General features: G+C 39.0%; 1 protein-coding gene across 2 annotated transcripts in view; it reads right to left on the reverse strand.

Moving 5' to 3' along the window:
- The window catches only part of sema3b (sema domain, immunoglobulin domain (Ig), short basic domain, secreted, (semaphorin) 3B), a 125,097-nt gene that overhangs the window by 69,378 nt on the left and 36,838 nt on the right, over window positions 1-18,881 (reverse strand). The window contains exon 2 of one of the 2 annotated variants that reach the window (XM_055012799.1): window positions 4,889-5,047. The exons of the other annotated variant lie outside the window; for it this stretch is intronic. The gene's annotated coding sequence lies outside the window, so the exon portion shown is untranslated. The remainder of the gene's footprint in view (window positions 1-4,888; window positions 5,048-18,881) is intronic. 2 annotated transcript variants of the gene reach the window in all.

Raw genomic sequence — 18,881 nt, forward strand, 5'->3', positions numbered from 1 at the left:
CACAGCAGGTTTAAATCTGCAGCCGACTCCAGACCTGGTGGCTGAGATTCCCCTTAATGCCTCGTGTCTTTAGTTTTCTGTTTTCTTCACTGAGAAACGATGACTCATGGGCTTTCTGAGGCATCATCTGTTAGTTTCTCTTGTTAGACGTGAGTGTTGCTGTGGTATCTTTAAGCTTCACTCAGGGAGTTTTCTTATTTTGTTTTAGTTAATTTCTACAGCTCTGTTAGTCTTTGTTTAGTTTTAATTGGTTCTATGACTTAGCAACACCCAACAACCTGTCAGCTGTTAGTTCTGTCACTAAGCAATATGTTGGTTTACCTCCCCAAGAGCAGCTGGTTTCTCTTATCTAGGGTCAGCTGGGTTCTAACAGCATAGTTCAGATTTTACATTACAACACTAGATCATAACTGGGAAACTATGAACCTTTGGTTATCAATCTGATCTCCAAGGAAGTGTTGCTGATGTTCCTGTCCAGTCTTCCTTCATGTATACAGATGATTTAATCTTGTACTACTCAAACACATTCATGTCAGAAGGTCTAATGAGACAAAGTGGAAGCAGCTGCTTTGTGGTTTAAAGTAAATTTTCAGTCATCAAATCCTGAAACAACTGAACCCATGCTCTTATTTCAACAACTCCTCACCAAGTGGCTTCTCTGAGCAGGTTCTCAGTAGAAGCTGAATAAGACCAAGATCATTAAAATTAGCTGCTGGTTTTTGGTGAACTAAACAGAACAAAGGAATCTGTAATCAGAAAGTTCTCATCATTATGTAGGATTTACCTTAATAACTGTACAACTCCAAACACTCCTGCAGAAAGACAAAGTTCTGCCACCGTCAACAACAAACAGGTCCAGAATTAAAGGAACTGTGCTACCAATCTTTGTGTCTACATCTCCTGGAAACTCCTCAGGCCAAAAACACTGCTTATAAGAGCAGCATGCAGTATTAGTGGTAGTATTAGTGGTAGTATTAGTGGTAGTATCAGGGTGACATAAAGCGAAATCAGCTGGACGTGTAGAAGGGAATAAACTGCAGACTTGTGAGCAATGTTCCCTGTAATTTTTCCTGAGTGTGAGCAAACACACAAACTCCCTGAGCGTCCCTTGGACCACTGTGAACAACATCAGACGTGTGCACTGTGGTCACACCAGCATCACATCCATTCAAGTTACATGGTTCATTAAAAGAATCAAATTACAGCATTTACATTTATGTTAAAACACTTTGTCAACAGGAGCCAGTTGAAGGCTGCAGTGATTTTAGTGACACTACAATGTATAAGAGTGAAGTTATTGAATATTTGTCTCTCTTTACTGTTGCAGCAGTTTTGCAAATTGCAGACGGACCCTGTTCACTCCATAGACACCAATGTTATTCCTGTAGCTTGAAAGACAGCTACTTTTGATAAAACTGGGCTTGTAGCACATTGTCTGCCTTGCAACAATGGGAAAGAGGCACCGTTTATGTTTTGACAACCTATATCTAATGAGTTATTGATGCTGGAAGTCTGAATCTGTGAATATCTTTCCAACTTTACTGAACTTGGGGCCACTACCACCTAAGGAGTGATGTATTTAATTTTGAAAAAAGCATTTAGCCATACTTAAAGCTTTAAGTGCTTTATTAACACGGAACTAAAAATTTTGTATTGTTTTATTATCACAGGTTCTGTCTGAAAAGAGGTGGCATCATTTTAAACAGTGAAATCAAACTAACAAAATGTAATGACCAACCAGTGAGCAATACTGGATTCTGCAAAAACATAAACAACTTTTTTTAAAATCTAAATCTTAACACAGTTAATGTATTAACTTATTTATGTGTGTATGCATGTATTTATTGATTTATTTAGTACTGTTAACATATCAGAGTTCTGAGTGAATTTTTCTTAAGATAGGCAAAGGCCATTTATTGATTACATATAGGCTGTTAAATGTTAATTAAAAACTAAAAAGCATTTAAAAAAAAACAACTTAGGCATTTATTGAGTCACTAAAATACTGTAGAGTACAGACCACATCAGCATGATTATAAGCATCCTCTGGTAAATTAACAACCAGATACTGATGTCTCTCACCATATGGACTTCAGGAGATGATTAGATGATGATAAACTGTGACCTACTGGTTGGGTTCTCTCTGTTCTCGTGTTTCTTACATGTTTGTCCCCTGACAGCTGGGTCCTAATGTTTTTTGAGCAACACACCATACTATGACGTTTTTACAATGATGGTTCTACTATGGAACCAGTTTGACATGTTCAGGCGTTCTTTGTGTGAAAACTCAGAGATTTCAGGGATCAGAAGGTGGTTTTCAACTTTCTTTGTTAACTTTCTGCTTCAACTTTAAACTAAATTTCCTTCACTAAGCCAGCCCTCTGGACTTCCAGAAAGCTGTGTTCCTATTGGCTGTCCAGGTGGCTGCTTGGTGTTATCAGGAACACCTGAGCAGCTCAGTGTCTTCCTGCTTTATTTAGCTGCAGACAAACATTTCCTCTGCTTCTCTTCACCACTGAATCGGGTTTGGCTCCATTGCTTTAGTTTGTTCTTTAGGGTGTTGGCTTGCAGCTTCCAGCAGTAAAATCGTCTTTAATGTGTTTCTTGGTGTGTTTTAGGGCTTTGTACTGGATAGTTGTCTTGGTAAATGTGGTTCTTTAGCCACAGTTAGCACATGGTGCTAATGTGTGCAGTGATTAGTGGATTTGGTGCACCTGAGTTGTGTCTTTATCTTGGCTGTAGTGAGTCTTTAGAGGTTTCTGGTCAGACACATTCTGTATATAATTTTTAATATTTGTATTTTAAAAATTTGGTTTAATTTCATAATGACATGTATTGTATGTTGTTGAATGATCTCATTCAATATTTTGTCTGTTTAATATAATTTAATTGTATTTAATGTTTAACTCTATTAAACAGACAAAATATTGAATGAGATCATTCAACAACATACAATACATGTCATTATGAAATTAAACAAAATTTTTAAAATACAAATATTAAAAATTACAGATAAAATATTTTCCAGAATTAAACATTTAAAAAATAAAGTTAAACAAGAAGAATATTAGACATTTTAAAAACTGCAAAACATTTAATTAGATTATTAAACCTTTAAAAAGACAAAACATGGGCAGCCGTATAGCTCCACGGGTTAAGCGGGTGACCCATGTACAGGGGCTGGTCCCCGACGCAGCGGCCAGGGTTCAATTCCCGCTGGCGGCCCTTTGCTGCATGTCTTCCCTTGACTCTTCTCCCCCGTTTTCTGTCTGTCTCTCACTATGCCTATCCAATAAAAAGCTGAAAAAGGCCCAAAAAAAGACAAAACACTTAATTAAAAAATTAAATGTTTAATTAGAAAATTACATCTTAAAGACAATAAAACTTCAAATAGGAATTACACAGAAAATACAATGAAGCATTTAAAAAGAAAATTAATCATTAAAAGGTGGTAAAACATTTAAAAAGAAAAACCTTAAAGATTTAATCGAAACATTAAATATTGGGAAAGAAAAAGAAACTCAAACAAGCCGATAAAACATTTGAAAAAACAATTAAACATTAAAAAGACAAAACATTCGGAAATCGAAATCAGACATTAGAAAAGAATAAAAGGTGAGAAAAGAGCAAAACTAAACGTTTAAGAAGAATCAAACTAAAGACGAAGCATTTCAAAAGACACCAGTTAGACTTTAGAAGATCAAATTAAACAGAAGAGACAATAAAACGATCAAAAAGAGCAAAAACAGATAAAGATCTTAAAGCGTTTTCTAGTCTGAAACGAAAACATCAAGTTGTTTCTTCAAACATTTCCTCTTTCTATGTTCTTGGTTTGATTGTGGATAGATTTACTAAGAACTCATTTCAGAAAACTGCTTTCCAGATAAAGTCTACTAGTAGTTGAAGGCATTGATCAAACTAATGTTACCTTCTGATCTCCACAAACTTTACTGTTCAGTGAAGAGAATCAAAGTTTGTTGAGGATTTCTAAAGAACCCACAGGTGAAGGTCTGAGAAGAACTCAGGTGGATGATCTAAACGTGAAATCAAGACTCATGGTCACAAGTTTTAAGGCTTCTGCTAACCAGAAAGTTCAAACTAACAGAGAAGTACTGAGAAACTTATAAAATTTCAGTCCTCAGACTGTCTGAAGGTTCAAACTAACAGAGAACTACTCAAGAACTTTTAAGATTTCAGTCCTCAGACTGTCTGAAGGTTCAAACTAACAGAGAAGTACTCAGGAACTTAGAAGATATCAGTCCTTGGACTGTCTGGAAGTTCAATCTAACAGAGAACTACTGTGGGACTTAGGAAATTTCAGCCCTCAGACTGTGTGAAAGCTCAGGTCCTGAGGACTCGGGAGGTGTGGAGGCTTTGAAAGTCTTGGAACTGAGGGTTCAACCCTCCAGCACAAAGGCTGAAGTCCAACCTCCTGAGAAAAAGGGTCGAGTCGAGACTCAAGTTAAAAAAAACTCAAAAACGGAGAAAAAAATAGATGATAAATGTGTAAAAAAAAAAAGAAGATTTAGTATCTGAGCGAGTAGCTCAGGGGATAAGAAGAGGGACTACCAAGTGGAAGGTTGCAGGTTCAAGACCCACCACTGGCATTTTTCTTTGTTTGTCTTTGTCAGGATTTTCATAAAATTTAAGAAGGGTCTGGTCTTGAACCAGCGACCTGCAGCTCTACAGGCAAATCCTTAACTCACTGAGCTATAGATCAGATAAAAAAAAGTAATTTCATCATCCCTTTGGCATCATAGTTAATAAAGTGACCACATGGGTGCAGCCAAGGCGGAGTCTGGGTGGAGTCAGGGCGGAGAGTAGGCGGGGAGGTGGGTGGCGGCCTCCCCCCTCTACAGACCTGACTGTGAACACCGTCGACACCCACCTCAGGGAGACGCTGTCTAAGATCTCAGGGCTGCTTGGTCGTGGTCTTTCTGGCACATACTCTTCCAAGATGAGCCGGGAAGTTTAACACTGATGGAATGACACCAGGTCTAAGCTGACAAACTTCCAATTCCTCCTCAACCCATAGTCTCTGGGAAACCTACATGGAATAAGAAAAGTAGACAGAGAAGTAATTAAGTCTGTACACAACATATTAAAAAGAAATCATGCTAATAAATTAAGTACAAAGAACCGAATTCGCCAATATACTGGAGACCAGAGCTATTTAATTTGATAAGTATAACCTTGTTTAGTAACATTTCAATTATTTGAGAGCAGTCCTAAAGAACTGCCTGTAATCCCAATCATAAAATGGGTTTGGAGGAAGAACATAGATGGTAATCTGGATATACATGAGTTATTCTTTATAACTACTATTGGTAGTATTGGTGGTAGTAATAGCAATGTGACTACTACTAGTAGTAGTGGTAGTACACACTACTGCTGCTGATACTGGCACTGCTACTACAACTTGTAATACTATTACAAATGCTGATACTACTTCTACGACTCTAACTGCTGTTTATACTACTACTGCTGCTTGTACTTTTAGTATTACTACTACTGCTTGTACAACTATACTACAGCTACTATTAATCGTCTGGTATTTGGTTGTCAAGCTGCTAGCTCGCCTTAGCATTTTGCTAGTGGCTAACTAGTTAGCTCTCATAGACTGGAAGCTCTCAACAAGATTTCATAATGAAAAAAGAGCCAAAAACTATTCTTACCTATGAAAAATAATTCCAAGTTTCCTTGTCTCAATCGTACAACACAGTGTGTAATTGTATGGTGCACAGTGAGCCGGCATACTTCTTGTTTCCGTTTTCACGCCGTCTACATCAACGGAATGCACTGAAACTTTGCCCCCACTAGCTTAGCCTCGCTGTAGCCGCAGCTCAAAGGGGCGTGTCCTATCTACTCATTCATATCTATGAGAAAAACGGTGGCTGCACATAAGGACGCCTGACGTTGATTAGCTGCGTAAATACCATTATATACAGTCTATGGTAAATACGTATGTGAATCGCATCATTGGCTGCAGCAGCCAGTCACCGGTCACTCACCGACTCACATTGAAAAATAGCACAGAATGAATTGTTACGTGTTTATTTTATTTACAATTTAGGTTGGATTTTTTTTTTTGTGCGCAGCGCAGATTTTCTGTGCGCGGAGACCGTGTCAGCAGTGCGCAACTGCGCACGCGCGCAGCTTAGAGGGAACAGTGCTTATGAGTATCTTGTTTGATGAGATTTAGGATTTCCAGGAAAGTAGAATGAGTACTGGCTGAATAATCTTCAAACCTTTCACCAATAACTTCTACTGAAATATGTTCAGGAAAACTGCTAGTTTTCTGTTTCGGCTTCTCACGCAAACAAAAGGAGTTCTGCTGCTGGTCATAATGTGAGTTTGGCTCTGAGGCCGAACATTTGAACATGTTTAGGATTTAATGCCTCTAAAATTTAAAGACCGTGTACAAATCCTCACGGGAGAACAAAGACTTTTTAGCAACAGCTGAATGGCAGGACTATGGAAGAACAACTGGGTCCAGATTTATTCCAGACACAAAGCAGTCTGACTCACAAACACTGACTGTATGGCTATCTTTATGAGGACATTCATTAACAGAATGTCTTCCCTCGTCATTTATCTAAACTGTCTTTACCCCAAACTAAACCTAATTCTAACCATAAGCGTAAAACTAAGTCTTTACCCTCAAACAACACTTTAAATCATCTGAAAATGTCCTCACTCTGATGGTTAAAACTCTGGTTCTCACAAAGACACACAAACACCACCTGATGCCAACATGAGGTGTGATTCTGGGTTACCACGGCAACGTGTTAAATCACCTCATCACCACGGGGTCCGTCATTAACACAACCCCAAATCACAGAGAACCAACACACACTGAAAACGGTCCAACTACAACAAAGTCCAATCTGGAATCTATATATCCTTGAATAAATCTGGACAGAGTTTTTTTTCTCATGTGATGCCAGCCTCAGCTAAAGATAGAAAAACCTGTTGTGCTTTGGAGCGGCACATCAGCTCAAGATGTCCAGCTGGCCCACAGGAGGCTTATGAAGGCATCAAACAACAATTTGCAGCTTTTCTAAGGATGTTTTCCTCCTTCTGCATTAGTCTGTAAACTCTGCAAGATTATAAAATAAGTCCAGTACTTCCTGCCTGGTTCTGCTTTGAATCTATTTAAAAACTGAAACTCATGGAAACACTACTCCTATTTCAAGCAGAACCTGGTAGTTTATTCTATTTATGGCACTAAATTGGGTCAAATATACAAGTTAGTCCACAGATATAATGAAATCATTGCTGCAGCTTCTGTCTCCGTCTGTCCTGTTTGAGGTTGCAGGTAGTTGGCCAAGTAGAGGAAGATTAGAGCGTTCTAAGTAATGGGCTGCCCTGACCAAACTAACTGTCATTTCCCTCTGTTTTGGCTCAACTCTTCCTCTCCTTCCACCCCTCCGTTACTTTTCCTCCTTCCACCCCTCCCCTCGTTTTCTGGAGCCAACGTGTCAAAGGGAAAAAACAAAGCTGTTCAAACTCTGAGCAGCAAGAAGGGAAGGAAGAAAGAAGGAAAGGTTCATGAGGAACGTAGAGGACGGGATGCAATGATTAAATCCAGTTTAAAGTTAAAGATCTTGTGAACAGAATAGTTGTTCCTGTCAGCGGTGACATCAAGCTGCAAAACTAGGGAACCAAAAAGTTTATCAACATGAAACATCTTTCAGTAACTTCTCATTGGTTTACACGTAAAACCGACTGTTTAACCCTCGTGACGTCCTGCGGGTCAAATTGACCTGTTTTAAAGATTGAAATTCGACATTTTCACAGTGAAACTTCTGATGTCCACATTTTCAACATTTTGGGGAAATTTTTGAAAAATTTTGGGTGCAAAAAAAGAAATGTTAAAAATGATTTTGGCTGATTTTTATGTGAATGTTATTAAAGAAAATATTAGAAGTTTTACTCATATATATGGAATCACTTTAGATATTTTTAGGATTTTTTTGGAAGATTTTTGCTCATTTTTTGAAAATATTTACAATCATTTTCTTGCCAAATTTGGAGGATTTTTTAAAATAAAACTTTTAAGGGTAACATTTTAGGAATTATTGGAATTTTCTTCCTGAAGGTTTTGCAAATTTTCAGAATTTGGGGAATTTTTTTGCTGAATTTTTGGATTTTTTTCAGACAAGGAAACAATATTTTTTGGTGCCTGTAAATGAAGACAACAGGAGGGTTAATAAACTTCTCTAACATTTTGTATACATAAGAAACACATCTCATTAAGAATGTACAAGAATATAATGAAACAAATCTGAAAAACATGGATAAGACCAACCAAAACTCAGGATTTCACAATCATGTGCAAAACTATTTGAAATCGGCGTAAATCAGGGGTGTCAACTTCATCTTAGTCCAGGTTCCACATCCAGTCCAGTCTGATCTCCAGTGGACCGGACCAGTAAAACCAGTAAAACCACAGCATAAAAACCTATAAATAACCACAGCTCCTAATGGTTCCTTTGGTTTAGTGCAAAAAAGCTCATTCTGAAAATGTTCACATTTAAGGAATTATCTTTCTACTAAACATCGTGAACAGCCTGAAATTTCTGAAGAAAAATAAGTTCAGTTTCATCAACATTCAGCCTCAGTTTATCATTTCCACATTACAACTTCCAGATCACAGAGTGTCTACAAAGGAACACAACATTTAGTAACAGCTATCTGGAACTGAACCATGGAGGATTTACTGGAAGATTAAAACCACAAAAGTCAGACAAAAAAAGACAAAAAAACCAACAAAACCAAGACAAGATATTACAAAAATCAGACACAAAATGGCAAAAATGAGAACAAAAATGAGAAAAATGAGACAAGCAACACGAAACAAAACAAGAGACAAAAAATTGGATAAAAAAGTTACAAAGTGACAAAAAAAATGGACAAAACAAAAAAATGACAAAAGTGAGAAACAAAACAACAAAAAAGTAGACAACGTAAGCAAGACAAAAAAACACAAAACGACCCAAACAACACAAAAAACAACAAACAAAGCAACACAAAATGATTAAAATAAGACAAAAACACAAGCAAGACAAAAAGGAAACACAAAAAACAGAAAGAAAATGACACAAACATGAGACAAATGACAAAAATCAGACAAACAACAAAAACAACATAAAATATTAAGAAAATGAGACACAAAAGGACAAAAGAACAAAGAACAATCTAGTATTTTACTTTCTGATCCAAACAACTTGTCATGGTCTAGAAATGATTCTAAATTTATAGTTTTACTAGTTTACAATCTGCAGTTAATGTCTTCTCTGGAATTTTTACACTTTGAGGGCCAAATTGGACCCTCTGGAGGACTGCTTTTGGCCCGCGGTCCTCATGTTGGACACCCCTGATGTAGATCATGCTTATAGAAGAACTTCACAGATGTTTCTTTCTAATCTCTAACATGAACGCTACACGATCAGACCATAAGGATGCATCACACATGACAGGATACTCAGATTAATATTACTATTGGAGTCAGAGAACCACCTGATCTTAAAGGGAAACAGATGGAAACCAAATGGAGACTTTCTCTAATCCTAATTAGACCTCGCATTGAGGAGCAACCAAGGCAGAAGTCTGGATGAGGACATGTTGGGGAGGATGCGGTCAACATGGGTTCTTTATTCTTCCACGAAACCGACAAGTAAGATTTGATCTGAGTTTTATTATCTGCAACTAAAGTTTGCCTCAAAGACTGGAAAGTTTTCCAGCTGCTTCTGGGCAGCAGATGATGTCAGATAATAGTACCAATGGTGGTGATATTATTGGGATGGTACCGATGAGTTTGAGCAGTTCAGGAGGTTTCAGACTGACTCTATAAACCCGTCACAGAGCTAAATAATCTGGGTTGAACACTGGGTCAGATCAGGACCTCAGACCAGATTCCCCCACTGTTTGATGGGAGTAAAGACCAGAAACTCCTGTAGTGTAAACCTGGATTTAGAGGTCTCATACTGGAGATGCATCCTGATCGTACAAACTGTTCTCATCATCATTTATTCTTTTCTGCCACACAGAGGGCAGCAGCCAAGCAAAACATTTAACTTCATACAGACATGACAGAAACGCTGCCGAATCTAATGCATGATCTTGTTTCCACTATTTCCCTGTTGCATCTTCCAGCAATGAACTGGGTAAATAATACAGACTTTTAATGACGTGAACAGGAATGAAACATCCTAAAGCAGCAACTTAGAGCTGATCATGAATGTATAAGAAGAGGGAACATAAAGTTCTGCCGTCAGCAACATAAAAGAAATTTAGGACACATTTGGGACACATTAGACTGACATGGCGGCTTCTACATTCACTGACAGCACTAATGTTCTAAAAACATCAGCCAAGTCACACACTGCTGTCACTTTCCTTTAAAGGATTAACTACAGTGTTGTTGTGATTTCATCAGTTTGTTTTCCGCAAACTTGTGGAACTAGTAGGTCATTCTTCTGTTAACTGGACTTTCTCTCAGAACTTGTGGAGAAACTTTAACTGCAGGAACTCTAATCCCATCTGTCTTTGTCATAGTAAAAGAACGGCACTAAATCAGAGTTCGACTAAAGGTGGTGAGTTTTGTTTGCCTTCCTCTCATGAAGTCTGACTCAGCAGATGTAGACTTCAGGTATACGCCTGCTATTCCTGACACACATTTAATGCCGCTTTCTCTTCCCTTACCCGAGTTCCACCATTTTCATAGTCCCCTTCACTACATCAAACTAAAACAACAATTACAAGTTTTCCAAAAGATCGATAGTTCTCACCTCCCAATGTGCAAATGTTCCATCAAAACAATTTCTGCTGTTTTCCAGGGGCACCATCACTATATCCTGGGCCGAGCACTGCCTAAAACACTTGTGATTGGTTTAAAGAAAAGCAGATTATTTTTACCTTTTATTAAAATATTTTACATTATTTTATAGGAATCTGTTTTCACTTTGACACAAGAGTCTTTTTTTGTAAATTCTCATGAAAGGAAAGCCCAATCTATTTAACAATGATTCAGTGTTTAAAAGCAAAAGCTGTAGCAAAAAGGGGAAACCTTCCAAAGGATGAATACTTTTAATAGACTCTGTATTCTAGAAGATCCACAGAACAAATTCTTGCTATTTCCTCTGTAAAAATAATGTTTACAGAAAAGTTTTTATCTTTCAAATAGTTGTATTCCTTTACATCTAGCTTGCATTTGGCCCAAATTTGCTCCCTAATTTGTCGTAATGTCAGGATGCATCAGTCATCGCTCTCTCCTGAGGGACACCTGGCTAAAACCACAGACTGTGATCAATCAAAAGGCCTTCCAGCAGAACTGATACGCTTCATACAGCAGATAAATAGGCACACAGCTGCTCTTTCCGTGTAAATGAAACCACAAGGCTCTTTATGCCAACACACTGCAGCCAGCTTGGCTAACAGGACGACTCCCGAGTATTAAATCTGCAGCCTCCCTCCTGAACCACAGCACACCCCGTCCAATAACACAACACTACTGCTCCTCATGTGCTACTGCTTAAATCTAAATTGCCATGTTGGCTAAATCCCATTTTGTATCACTTCCAAGATGAGGCAACCATAATGCCTGCAACACCCTGCGAGATAGAGGAGATGACGTGGAAAGGAAGAGTGGTTCAGCGTCTCTGTGAGGAAACACATGAGGACTTGTGGAAAGTGAAGCTGAGGGATGGCTTTAAGGCTTGATGAAGACTAAAGTTACTACGGATCAGATTCTGTCAGCGTGTGATTGATTAATGACGGTGTGGGGACTCGAGACAAGCTTCATGTCCACAACGTTCTCAGTTATTTTAAGTAAAGACACAGTTTCTGGCTCAAGGCAGAGTCATGAAGATGGATGTTATGATTTGTTTCTGGAAAAGTAAAGACTGTTTGAAGATGAATGTTGGGAAACATGCACACTGCTAGAATCTCAGCACTCTGAGGTTTTATCTCACTTCATGTGGCAGAGCAGTTACCAATTTAAACACTCATCAGAAGCAGAGCATAAACATTCGTCTGGAGTAAACTAACGAGTTTAGTATATTCTCTTATCTGAGCTCTATATTCTCCACTAACTCCTGTAGGAAGCATCCGGCCCTTCAGCTTCTAATGGCATCACTATATTCATCAGCTAGCAGCTAACTTTAGGAGATATTTGGATCTTTTTACTGAGCTTTTAGATCTTTCTTACTAAAAAAGCTGCTTGCTGTGTCCAAAAACGATGCTGATGATGGCAGAGAGTGAACAGAAACACTGAAGTTACTGAACTCCATTTAACTGAGAGGAACTGAATGATATTCCTCAGTAAAATCTGCAATACAGGTTCTCCTTTTCACAAACAAAGTAGTTGATTGATCCATCATCATTTTAGAACTACTGAGCATACTGGCGTCAGTGTTGGTGTCAGTGTTCATAAAATATTACTGGTTCCGTCTCAGAAACTGGATGTTAATATTTTAATCTTGTCTCAAATTGTCTAAACTTAACATGTTTGAGAACAAGGAAGGAAACTATTTTCAATCATGCATTAACTAAAAAAAACCTCAGGAAAACTGGTTCACCTAAGGGTTGCTGAAATTAGCTTACCTGAAGTCATTAAACTCATTTTTCCTTCACTAAATCAAAGGACTTTAGGTAACTTTGGGTTTGTTCCTGAGTATCAGATGGATGGATTGGTTCAGCATCGTAGTGAAGAGAGTTTAACCAGATGACAAAACCCCAGATTTACCAACTGGTCTACATTCCAGCCCTCACCTATGGTCATGAGTTGCCTCTAATGGGTTGACGGTCTTCTTAGAGATGGTCTGAGGAGCTAAGTGGAGTCTTTCACATCAGAAGGAACTGAGGTGGTTCATCCTGGGTGCCTTTCTTTGGAGGCTTTCCAGGGATATCCACCTGGAAGAGACGTGGATTCAGAACTCACTGGAGGGACTACATATCTCATCTGGCCTGGGAACACGTTGGGGTTCCCTAAGAGGAACTGGAAGAGGGACTTCTGAAATGTCCTGTAGGCCTGCTGCCATCATGACTTGACCCCACAGAAAGTAGATGGATGAAATAATTTGGCAAACCAGACCAGAAAAAAGTTTTCAGACACCCGGAAAGTTTTGCACAATCTCGAACAATATCATGAAATATTTGTGGAAAAATCTTTTTAGTGTTTCTAAAGGTGTGGCTGCATTAGACAGATGCAAGCAAACACAAATGAGATTTTTTTGTTTGTTTACAAGAAAAACCAACAAAACTAAATTCTACCAAAATGACCCAGTACTCAAAATGTCTTATTTCTGTTGAAGTTTTTAATGGCTGTTTTTTGGATTTGTTTAGTGCTATGGCTGTGACTGGACTAAAATACATTCCACTTGGAGATCTAAAAGTGATTCTTAATGCAGTATACATGCAAATGTATGGGGTGTGTGAAAACCTTTTTTCCACCACTGTAGATTGGGTGAAACTTTGGTAACCAAGTAAATGGACAAGCTTGTTGCATTTATAAACGGGACAATTTTACCTTTAAACATGATGTTTTCTTGGACCTTTCTCCCAGTTTTGTGCCAAAACCCAATCAAACAGCAACAGACGATGGAAATGATGCTAATATTTGGAATCAGCCTATTCTGTTGAGGTGTGAGGACGTATTTGTTGGGAATTCAGTAGCAGAATGAAGATAATCTCTTGTTCAGTGTGTTTTCCAGAGTTCTCAGCATCAAACTGAAGCCTGCTCCTCGTCTCCTACATCTGTTGACCATTAGTGGGATTCTCCTCTGGAACTTTCTCTCTCCGTTCTGCTGTATGTCTCACCGCTCGTCCTTCAGTTTGCTTCAGAGCTCTTCATCCTGTTTGGCATCAGCGCTTCTACCACTTATCTCATTTAAATCACTTTTATAGGTGATGTCATATTTAATTAGTTGCTCTTCTCTCTGGTTTCTTATCGCTCTTGTTTTTCCTTCTGAGCTTCTCCTCCATCTAAAACCAAAAGCTGTTCTGATGAATTTCAGACAGGATTTCGATAACTGGCTCAAAGAAATATCAGAAAATAGTATAATAACAGTTTTTGAACTGCTACAGAGCAGCCTGACGTATGGAAGCACGCAGAGGATGAAATCGGATGCAGAACATGTTGTTTTAACTTCCCTTTTCAGTTTCTTTTACTTGATAAATTCTTGGCGTAAACCCAGAAGCTGCTCATTTTCAGGATATCGTGACATTCAAGAAGCAGCTCTCCTACCATGTAATGAGTGTGTGCAGCTGCAGTAGTGTGTTCATACTGCATGTGTGTGTCGGATGCAACCTCACATAACCCTAGCATGGGCTGAGTCTGTTAGAATACTGAAGGAACGCTGCTGTGGTTCACCAAAGCTTGGCTGGAGGACATGGAGGAAAACTGGGAATTCTGAATAGAGAAATCCTGACTAATATGAAGTGATGTTCCTGCTTTTACCACAAACCATCCATCATCCATTATCCATCCATCCACTAATCCATCCATCCATCCATCCATCCATCCATCCATCCATCCATCCATCCATCCATCCATTATCCATCCATCCATCCATCCATCCATCCATCCATCCATCCATCCATCCCACTATCCATCCATCGGTCTTTCATCCATCCATCCGTCATCCATTATCCATCCATCCATTATCCATCCATCCATTATCCATCCATCCATCCATCCACTCATCCACTCATCCATCCATCCAACCATCCATCCATCTTTCATCCATCCATCTGTCATCCATTATCTATCCATCCATTATCTATCCATCCATTATCTATCCATCCATTATCCATCCATCCATCCATCCATCTATCCATCCACTAATCCATCCATCCATCATCCATCCATCCATCCATTATCCATCCATCCATCCATCCATCCATCCATCCACTCATCCATCCATCCATCCATCCATCATCTATCACCCACTAATCCATCCATCCATCCACTCATCCATCCATCCATCCATGGAAATTAGTCAAATTGTTCATATATATACTCAAAAATTAAAATTTTAAACTCATTTCAAGATATTTTTGAAGAGTTTCCTATTTAAAAACAGTCTCTGGGAGCTAACATTTACAGATTATTTCTCCACTGTCTCGCCAAAAACCAGATGTTTGCAATAAACATTTCCTATAAAAAAAACAAAAAAGACATGAATTATTAGAGTTTTTGGCTGAACTGCAGGCAGTGTTTCCATGACAACAGAAACTGAAACCAAACTGGATCAACAAAAAGCTTCATGGTACTGAATAGTCCATCAGTCTGACTTTACATAGAGGGTCTTTTAGTTCCAGTTTTTTCCAAATTGACTCAATAACTTAAAAATAGTCAATCTGAACACATTTTAAGTCATTTTGAACCAGTTTCAAGTCATTTTGTGCAGTTTTGGAGGTGTTGAACTGTTGAGCCAAAGTTTCTGTCAGGCTGGCAGCTGTCAGGCCTAGATGGTGCTCTCTGCCTCTTTTCTCTACCTCTTTTTCCTTTTTAGGTTTGTCAGCAGTGCAGTTGCAGTGGCAGGTGTCTCTCATTGACAATCATCATCAGCTGGTGCAGGAGCAGATGGAGAAGTTGCCAATCAAGCTCCACTCTCGCCACAATATAATCAGACACCACTCACCTCTCAGCGCTGGATTGTGACACAGTCAGTACAGAGTTCTGAATGTTACTCCTGCCACAAGTTCCATGTTCTTGTTCTCCTGGTAACTGTGTTTGTTCTCCTTTGTTTCAGTCCCGGTTCCACCTGCTCCTGCTTCAATTCTTCCTGGTTTCCTCGTCACCTCCAGTGTCCTGCTCCGTTCAAGTGTTCTGGAAATACTCACCTGTGCCGTTCTCCTCCTTCCACATTCACCTGCCGCTGCAACTCACCACTTGTCATCCGGACTCAAGAACCACTCGTCAAGATCCCTCAGCCACTTACAGTCATGAGCCCAGTCCGAGCATCTTATTTTGTAGTCGTGAGTCAGTCCTAGAAAACTGTATTTTGCTTGTTATTTGAGTAGCAGCTCTTGAATTTTAGTATCGGGTCAAGTTATAATCTAGAGTCTTAAATTTATTAAGTATGGAGTCCTGATTTTATACCTAGCTTCTAGTTAGTTTTTTGTGAATTGAAGATTTTGAATTTGGTTCTGTTCCTGGAGTTAGTCTTGGTAATTATAGACTTTAATTCAGGCCTCCGAGTTGATGCCTCGCTTTAAGTAAAACCCTTTTGTATTTTCATACCTCAGATTGGTAAAGCTTTCTTGCCTGGATTCTACCCAACGTGAGTCAGTATTTTTGAGTTTTCGTATTTAGCTGTCCCTGCCTCAAGTAGTTGCCAGGAGATTTTCAGAGGGCTTTCATTTCTTTCGGGTTTGTAGTATCTCAAGTAGAATACCTAAGTTTCTGTCTTTAAACCCTTTTTTTGAGATTCTGTAAATAAACTTCCTTTTTGCATTTAAACCAGCCTTTTCATTTCCTGCGCCTGAGCCTCCTGGGAAATCGTAACAGTTTCCATGTAACGTTAAATTGTGCTGTGTGATTATTTTGCTGCCTGGGTCTTTTTCTTGTTTTTATGAAGTTGTTCAGTGATTCAGAACTTTATTTCTACTTTAATAGGTGTGTGAGGATTTACTCTGAGTTTGCCAGCAGAAACAAGTGGTTTGGCTGCTTGAGGATCCCATAAAGAGTGAAAAAGTACGCTAGCATGTTAGAGTCTTCATGCTTTTCTGATATTTTCTTGTAGAAAAAACAACACGGAGCGGATTGACTCCTAGCGTAAGGCGGATGCATGACAGGAAATGTCCCACATGTCGTGACCACGGCAGTAAAGCCTCCAGCAGTCAGCTAGCGGACAGCAGCTCCATGTGTTTGGGGAAGGATTGTAAAAGAGGTGGTGCCTTTCAGCATTGTAAATAGGCGATTGGGGCTTCACCAAGTGCTGGTTAGAGGAAAAAATGAGAGAGCAAAGTTGTGAATAAGTTTTACACGGATCAGGGAAGCCGTAAAAGCACATGCAGAATCTAGCAGTGATCCACAACCAAAGGACTGATGCCGTATAGAGGAGCTCTCAGGAGGATCCTCCCCCTTATTTCTCCTCAGAAATGTCCTCTTTCACTTTATCCTCCTTCTGCTGCTTCTTCCTCACAAATCATTCAATTTATTTCTGCTTTGTGGTTCTCATTTTTTTCCTTCCTCTTAATCTTCTGCCTAGTTTTTTCTTTTTTTTCCCGTTCTGACTGATGACAGATCAACTTTCCATTCTCCCTGACCTTTATCTTCTTCTTTCCTTTCCTTTTTCCTCAGAAAGACTTAGTAAAATGAAATAAAATCAATCTAAATTAAACGGCAGCCTTTCTTCGTGGTGGTTAATTATTTTTGCCTGTTCGATTCCTCCGTGTGCAGCTTCTGGCCTCTCGATCTGTCAGATGGGAAACAGATCAGACCAGAAGCTCTGCTCCTGCTGACAGACGTCGTACCTGAAGCTGGACAAACAAACCACACCTGCAACTATCATCTGTCTGGGAAACAAGATGGAAAGACCTCAGAGCTCATGTGTAATCCAGTTAAAACATATCTCTGTGATGCTGAGACTTCCTCGCTGGTTTTACTTGGACAGCGACGTGTTTTAAAGGTAAATCATATTAAGACAATGGTCCGTATGGAGAACGGAACGTGTTCGTCCTGCTGCATTAGGAGGTTAAATGGATCCATATGGGTGAAATTCAGGGAGCAGAGAGCATAAGCTCTTCCACTATAGGATCCCCCTGATTAGGCATCACTTAGGCACCTTAGGCTCGTCCATCCAGTCTAGTCTTCGTAATCTGAGTGTTGTCTTTGACTCTGCCTTGTCTCTGGAGCAGCATACAAAAAATTTAATTAGAAACTGCTTTTTCCAGCTAAGGAATATTTCTAAACTGAGAGCTCTGGTGTCTAAAGCAGAGCTTGAAATGATCATCCACGCCTTCATTTCTTCACGCTTAGATTACTGTAACAGCGTTTTTACTTGTTTGAGCCAGAAAGAACTTCATCGCCTACAGGCTGTTTAGAACTCTGCTGCAAGGCTCTTAACCTGCACTAAAAAAAGAGATCACATCACCCCCGTTTTAAAAGAACTTCACTGGCTCCCAGTTCATTTTAGGATTCATTTTAAAATTTTAGTTATCACTTTTAGAGCTCTAAATGGACAGACTCCAGCCTATATTTCTGATATTTTAAATTTCTACAAACCAAAACGTTCTCTGAGATCCTCAGGCCAAGGTTTGCTGGTCATTCCCCATACCCACTTTAAAACCAGAGGGGATCCAGCCTTTCAAGTAGTGGCACCAAGGCTATGGAATGCTTTGCCAATGTCTCTGCGCACTTCAGATTCTGTTGAGTCCTTTAAAAGACAGCTGAAGACCTGGCTGTTCAGTCAAGCTTTTAGCTAGGAGGTGTTGTTGTGACAGTTTGTTTGTTTTCTGTGTTTGTGCACATGGTTGTGTCACTCCTTGTTTTTCGCTGATCGATTTTACTGTGAAGCACTTTGTGAATTTCATTTCTGTGAAAAGTGCTATATAAATAAACTTTACTTATTTACTTACTTACTTTGCTCTTTCTCAGATTTACTGACCTGGAGGAGGAACAGTTGTCGAGTTATATCACGTATTTTTTTTTAATAATTGAAACTAGACAAACATTTATCTCTTTAAACAGGTTTAGTCACCAGAGGGGAAAAACTAAAGATTTACTTTTAGTCTAGCAACTTTACTAGAATTAGAATTAGAATGGCTTTATTGTCATCATGCATGCATGATGACAATGTAAATACCTTCCACTGGACGGTGCACAACAACAAGCAATAAGAAATAAAATATCAACATTAATAAAATCAATT

This window comes from Amphiprion ocellaris, chromosome 8, assembly GCF_022539595.1.
Source record: "Amphiprion ocellaris isolate individual 3 ecotype Okinawa chromosome 8, ASM2253959v1, whole genome shotgun sequence".
NCBI classification, from domain to species: Eukaryota; Metazoa; Chordata; class Actinopteri; family Pomacentridae; genus Amphiprion; species Amphiprion ocellaris.